Below are 7909 nucleotides of genomic sequence, written 5' to 3' on the forward strand. Positions count from 1 at the left end.
CCTGAGGTGGTGGATGTAAGGCTGATGAAAGACCCTAGGGTTCTTCAAAAGAGAGAGAAGGGGCTGCCTCTCCTCTGTGTGCAGGATGACCCCAGCACGCTGGAACAATAAACCTCTTGCTTTTGCATCGAACTTCTGTTCTCGAGTCTCATTTGAGCGTCTCCTGGTAGCTAAGGCTCACTCTGAGTCTTACACTATCACTCCTGACTCAATGGACCTGTAAAATGCAGCCCAGGAATGGCTCAGTGGTAGAGCAAGTGCTTCGCACACATTAGAGCAAATTCTTTGTATCCATTAGGCCATGGGTTCTACACCCAGCACCACAATAGATACATGAATTTAAGGTAATAAACTGCATCCCACTTTACATCTTAAGTTACCCGTACAGGAGGTTTAACGAATATATTTTCTCTTTACAAATTAACATGTAAAATTCTGCTTTATTTTATAACAACTACAACAACCAAAAAACCCTACTTACCACTTTTGAGAATCTCTATGAGTGTAATGATATCTGACGGAAACTGGGAACCCAAGATCAACACGGGATCTTAGAAAGCATCATGCTGGGGGTGTACAAGATGGCTCAACAGAGCAAGGGTGATTGCTGCCCAGTTTGACAACGAGAGTTCAAACCCAGGCTCCACACGGTAGGAGGGAACTGATTCCTGGAGTTGTTCTCTGGCTGCCTCACTCATGCCATCACACTTGAACACACGCAATCGGTAGACAGGTAGATAGATAGATAGATAGATAGATAGATAGATAGATAGACAGACAGACAGACAGACAGACAGACAGACAGACAAAATGTGTGTGTGTGTGTGTGTGTGTGTATACCACAGTATCAGTAATCACTGATAAAGGGACCATCCGTAGGTTACAAAACCCAGGTAAACAGTGGGGCCTCAATTCAAAAACAAAAAGATAATGTTCAGTCATGCTCTGAAGGCAAAAAGTTGGAGAAGAATGTGGCTGCACTGTTTTGAAAGGCTGGCTGCGGATGTGGAACAATTGAGCTATGTGTTTGTAAACACGGCTATTTAAAAGAATTCCAATTAAAATGCCACACATATTTGGAAGGCTGTGTTTTGTCAGCTAAAACTCTGAGAGGAGAGCAGCTCAAATGACTCCATTTCTAGTTGAATTAGCTCTTTACCATCAGACAATTTTGTTTTTAGAATTCTTTCAGACAGGAAAAAAAAAAAAAAAAAAAAAAAAACATGCTAGCAACCTCATCCTGATCATTTTTTTCTCTCCCGAAGGATTCATCTCTAGAGTTCTCATTAGGGAGGAGGGACAGCTAATCTAATTAGATGTTAGAGGAGATACTAAGCAAAAGCCATTTACAGAGTGTTTCCAAAGTGCTGTTACCACACAAAGCAAGTTACACACAGTATCTCTTTTAACACTCTCATCATGGCCATGAGGTAGTGGGTTTTTTTTTTTTTCTTTAAGATGTATTTATTTGGGCTGGAGAGATGGCTCAGTGATTAAGAGCACTGACTGCACTTCCAGAGGTCCTGAGTTCAAATCCCGGCAACCACATGGTGGCTCACAACCATCTGTAATGGGATCCAATGCCCTCTTCTAGTGTGTGGGAAGATGGATTTATTTAATGTATGAGTGCTCTATCTGAATGTATACATGTAGGCCAGAAAAGGGCATCAGATCCCATTACAAATGGTTGTGAGCCTGGGAATTGAACTCAGGACCTCTAGAAGAACAGCCAGTGCTCTTAACCGCTGAGCCATCTCTCCAGCACCCAAAGTAGTGTATCTCTAAGGTTAAGTTCAACTATGTGAATCAGGTGTGATGGTGATGGTAGTGGTAGTGCATGCTTAGAAAGCCAGCTATCAGGAGATGGAGGCTGGAGGGTTAGAGGTTCAAAGTCACCCTTAGCTCTATACCTGGGCTGCAAGAGATCCTACCAGGGAGAAAGAGAGACAGAGAGAAAGAGAGAGCAGGAGGAGTAAAGATCTGGCTCTGGGGGCAGTATGTGCCAGGTAAGTATGAGGGTAAGAATTTGGATCCCTAGAACCCATGTCAACAGGACAGACATGGTGGCCCACCTATAATTCAGCACTCAGAAAGACAGAGGTCTCTGGAGCTGGCTGACTGGCCAGAGCAGCCCTGGTGGCAAGCAGAGGTTCAACTGAAGGACCCTGCCTCAACACAAACTATGAAGAGCAACTGAGGAAGACTGCTAAATCAACCCCAGCCCTCTCCACACGCTCGCACAAGTATCTACCTCACCCCACACAGACATACACAAGTAAGGAGCCCCAAAATCCAGCTGGAAGAGAAAGGAAAGAAACATTGTAACACTTGCTTTACACGCTGTGCATCTGTAGGTTGTGTTATGAGCCGCTACACCCCTCAGAGACAAAGCATCCTGAAACATAACATTTAGAATTTTACTCTTAGACCCAAGAATCTGCTACTTTTCTCAAGTAGAAATAATTAAATCCTTCCCATCACTGTGACAAGAAACAGTCTGCAGGATAACAGACCGGTGCCTCCCCATCCCACCCCGCCCTCGCCAAGCCCCGCGCATCTCTTGGGGAGTGAAGTGGAGGCTGCTCTGCTCCTGTTCAGAGCTTGTGTGAGTCTCCCTCCTTCAGGGGCTCTCCATGGCTGCAGCACTGCTGCCCTCTGCAGACACCCAGAGCTCAGACAAGGAAGCCCAGAGGTAACTGGAATAGCTCAGCAAGTACCTACCATCATTACAGAAGCCAGTGAGCGTGGGTGATCTTCAAACGTCATCCAAAGAGCCAGCAACCTGAGAAGACAGTAGGTTCACATCCTAACAGATCGATCGGTCTTCTACCTCATCTCCAGCTGGCAGGTGACAGGGGCAGAAAGAAGAGACAAAAACAATCACGGCAGAGCTCTGCCCTACCTCTGTGGTTAGGGGTCAGCCACATTTCTGAGCCTACCCTCACGACCTCTGTGTTGTCTTCATTGTCACCCCGTAGATTCTTCCCTCTTTCTGTTTGGGCTCAGGCATTTCTGGAGACACTGTGTCTAGGTATTCCCTGCTGGTGCCATCTTCGTACTCCCCCAGGGGCATCTGGGCTGGGAGAGGGTTGACTCAGAACAAACCAGCTATGGAGAGCAAGCTCACTAAGTTGTTGATAACGTTTGCAAACAGATCCCTTTTCGGAATGTGGAATACAAGAGTTTCTCTATAATAGAGACTATGGAAGTGCCCCATCACAACCACAGCCATATCTGCTGCACCAGGCCCTGGGGTAAATCGCTCATCCACACTCTGCCCAGTATACCAGGGCAAGAGTGCACCATGTGGACAGAGGAGGAGAGGCAAAGGGAGATCGTGCCTGATCCTGGAGGTCAGAGAAGCATTCGGGTTTGCAGGCTACCTGCCCTGCATGCTCTAAAGCACTGTCACCCAAAGTCCCCTGCCCAGGCAGACATTGCTCTTCCAGAGGTCCTGAGTTCTAATCCCAGCAACCACATGGTGGCTTACAACCATCTGAATCTGATACCTTCTTCTGTTGTGTCTGAAGACAGCTACAGTGTACTCATATATATTAAATAAATAAATAAATAAATAAATAAATAAATAAATAAATAAATCTAAAATGTCCAGGAAGGACCAGAATCACGAGCTTGAACATGATGAGGACAAGCTGGAAAGATGTGGAAACTGAATGCACGTGTGGGAGCAAGCCGGATGGACCACAGAGGGAAGGAAGAGAGGACTGTGCATGGGCAGGCAGGGTGAAGAGCCACGGGAACCCCCAGACTGAGGCAACACCTGCTGCCAAGGCACTATGATAAAAAATTTAAAATGAAAGGGATGGGGGGGTGGATACAGGGCTTGCCTTACGGTAGCTGCCAAACTAACCCACCCCGGACTAACCCCGTCTACAGGGAGTGTTGCACTCGGAGCCTACTCATATTTGTTACAGTTTTCATTCATTGCAGTATAATTTTAAAAGGCATGACCGCTCCACACTGGCCCCTGGTACTCTCGGACCAGGCAGTGGCTCCCTGGCCTTAGTTCTGGCACCATAGGGCCATATAGAACTAACCTTAATTTATCTCATGGGTGGCTGGCTTCAATGAGGCACCACACCACGTTAGCCTAGCTGTCTTCTGGCCCCAGCAGTCTCTCCACTCCCATTGCTCGTCACCTGGCCAGCCCTGGCCAGCCCTGGCCAGCCGGGAACTCTGGTCCCAGCTATCCAGTAATAACAAGACTCGACAAACTGTAACCCAACAACCAGATTTATATGTTAAATGCTCAATGTACAGTACATCCACACAATTAACTTACAACCCATCGATAAGGATACAAACCTAGATACGATAAATTTGCCAATAGAAATCTTCCCCTTAAGAAATACTCATAACGGGCTGGAGGGATGGCTCAGTGGTTAAGAGCACTGACTGCTCTTCTAGAGGTCCTGAGTTTAATTCCCAGCATCCACATGGTGGCTCACAACCATCTGTAATGAGATCTGATGCCCTCTTCTGGTGTGTCTGAAAACAGCTACAGTGTACTCATATATAATAAATAAATAAAATGTTAAAAAAAAGAAATATTCATAACAACCTGTATCTATGTAGAGACGCATGGCAAGGATCGTTTACATCTGTCCACCTCCGTGTTGCTTCTCCCTTTTGCTCCTCCCTCTTCTTCTAAAGCCTCTGTTCCCACCTCCCTTTCTTCTTGTCCAATGACAGGGCTCGTTTTATCTTGTCTGCCTTCACCTGCATAAGGACATCAACCTACATTCACTGTTCTGATAAAACATCTGACTAACTACACAAGAAGGGGAGAGAGAGCTCATTTTGGCTTACAGTCTGAGTGGTCCTAGAGGTGGCAGGAGGTGACTCGGCTGGCCACAGTCAGGAAGCAGAGAGTCACTGCTGGTGCTCAAAAATAAAAAGACTTTCCCCTTTTTATTTGAACTGAGACTAGAACTGATGGAATAGCACCACCCACATTTAGGGCTGTTCGTAACACCTCAATTAATCTAGAAAATCCTTCACATGCATGCCCAGAAACCTGTTTATATGGTGACTTCGAAGCCCATCAAGTCGACAGTCAGGGTTAACCATCAAAGTGAAGTTAACTTAGTTAACCTTTGATTTAACTAACTTTGCCACTAGTCTCAAGGAGCCCAGGCTAGCCTCAAATTCCACACCTATCCAAGGATTGCCTGGAATTCCTGACTTCCTGCCTCCACTTCTCAAGAAGAGGCTCCAAACTTCATTTCCGTTCCATGTCAGCTGTACCCGCTCCAGACCCAGGCCGCCTACAAGACTTGTTCCACCAGCTGTCTGCCTTCACTAGCCCATAAACTCCACAGACGTAGCAGCCACACCCCGTCCCCTCCATCCTGTATTCAGTGTGTCCAAGGGCACAGCGACTAGACCATAATAGGAGGTCAATTAGCACTTGACACTCATTCTCTCGACCTGGAATTCTTTCAGAGTGCAGACCTGCCTCAGGAAATACACAATGCACCAGAAAGACTCAAGTTAGCTCCTAGGGTATGTCTGTCTGTTTCCAGGGAAGCCTTGTCATGTGGTTTATTAGATTGAGGGGAGGGGGCTGACCCACCACCACCAGATAGAGTTGTCCCCCAGGCCAAGATCTGTGATTAACAAAATTTGGGTGCCTCAGAATTCACACAGGAAGCATACTACCACCCACAAAGTCTGATTAGGGAAGTGAGGATGGCCCCAGGGGTTCTCTAGGATAATGTCCCACCTACAGTTGCTTCAAAGAACCACAGATTGTGAAACACTGTTCTCGCAGGCTTTCTTGGTCCCTTAAAATTTTCACAGACACTGTACCTCAAAGGGTCTCTCTAGTGCTGACTTATTCAGAGGCCTCTCGAAAACAGGGGACCCTCCAAGAGGCCATGCCTGTACTACCAGGGATCCCCCGGGGCTGGAGACCAGTGATCTGGTATAGAACAAGGATCAGCTGCCCTGTAGCCCAGTAGCCTCTAGATGGCAGTGCCCAGCCAGGTACAGGAACAATCTGTGATAAATGGGGAACCAGAAAAGAGGGGGAAAGAGGTGCAAAAGAAGAGCTGCCAGAACTTGGGGCTGCAGAGATCCAAAGGCACTCTCAGGAACCAGCCAACATCCACTAAGAAGCCCCACGAAGAGAGGAAGGAAGAGGGTTTGAAATCTCAATAACTACGGGGCATTTATTGAAACCCTGCTCATTGTCACAGCCCTGCAGAAAGCCTTCATTGTTCTTACCCTGCTTTGAACACTTCCAAGCCTCATGGGATTTTCTTTTTTTAAGATTTATTTACTTATTTAATGTATATGCATACACTGTTGCTGACTTCAGACACACCAGTAGAGGGCATCAGATCCCATTACAGATGCTTTCGAGTCACCATGTGGTTGCTGGGGATTGAACTCAGGACCTCTGGAAGAGCAGCCAGAGCTCTTAGCCACTGAGCCATCTCTCCAACTCCCGGTGGTTTTTTCCATAGCATAAACGAACTGGTTTAATTAGCCTTTTGTTGAAAGCATTTGTGCTCTTTCCATCCCTATCCCAAGTGATACTCACCTGATACCAATGCAGAAGAACCAGCTTCCGCCATGGTTTCTCTGGAATGTAGGGGCAGAAATTAGATGACCGGATCAAAGGCTAGGTCCACTTGTTTTCCTTGGGTTTGTTGACAGGATATCACTAGGGAAGTAAGAACCTCCCCCACGCTGGCATGAACTCATTCATACCATCAGTCATCTCTTGTTGGATGGCTGACTGAAAACAGTCTCACAATGTAGGGAAGCTTGTCTGGCCTCAAATCACAACAACCTTCCCGCCAGTACTTTCCGAGGGCTCTGCTCTTCAATTTCTAGTTACCAACAAGACAAAGCAGAAACAGAAGTTTGTATTTCTAGTTCTAAAGCCCATTCGCACCCTGGTTCACTGTGCAGCATTCCTATTTCACTGATGGACAAGAACGGGTGTCTGTGGACCAGGACAGTAGATTTCTCATTCTTTCATTGTGTGTACATGTGTGTGCGCACACGGGCAGAGAGTGCGCTTTTCACATGGGTTCTGAGGCACATGGTTTGTTCACTAGACCAAAACTGGCCCTTGTCACAACTCCATTCCCCTGAGCTCATATTATGAACAAAACTTTACATTCATGCCATGTGTTAGGAAAATATTGGGCTGGAGAGATGGCTCACTGGTTAAGAACACTGACTGCTCTTCCAGAGGTCCTGAGCAGCCACATGGTGACTCAGAATCATCTGCAATGAGATCCGATGCCCTCTTCTGGTGTGTCTGAAGACAGCTACAGTGTACATAATAAATAAATCTTTTTTAAAAAAAAATACTGTCGGGGTTGGGGATTTAGCTCAGTGGTAGAGCACTTGCCTAGCAAACTCAAGGCCCTGGGTTCAGTCCTCAGCTCTGGAAAAATAAATAAATAAATAAATAAATAAATAAATAAATAAATAAATAAATACTGTCTATTTCCTGTGTTTGTAAATACGTACATACTGGGGCTGGAGAAACGGCCCAGCAAGACTGATGCTCTTTCAGAGATCCAAGTTCAGTTCCCAGCACCCACAAGGCAGCTCACAACTGTCTGTAACTCCAGTTCCAGGCGATAGGATGCCCCTTCCTCTCCTCTCCAAGCACCAGGCATACACATGGTACATAGACATAAGCACACTTACACACATAAGACAATAAAAGATATTATACACATTTTTATCATTGTCATTTTATTTTAGACAAGGCCTCATGGAGTCCATTGGCCTCAAGTTCACTGATGCAGACACCGACCCTGAAATCCTCTACTTCCTAGGTGGGGATTACATGTATTTGACACTGTGGCAGGTTCTATGCTACCAACTGAGACATCCCCAGCCCCGTGCGTACTATTATGAG

This window comes from Rattus rattus, chromosome 9 (genome assembly GCF_011064425.1).
Source record: "Rattus rattus isolate New Zealand chromosome 9, Rrattus_CSIRO_v1, whole genome shotgun sequence".
Lineage (NCBI taxonomy): Eukaryota > Metazoa > Chordata > Mammalia > Rodentia > Muridae > Rattus > Rattus rattus.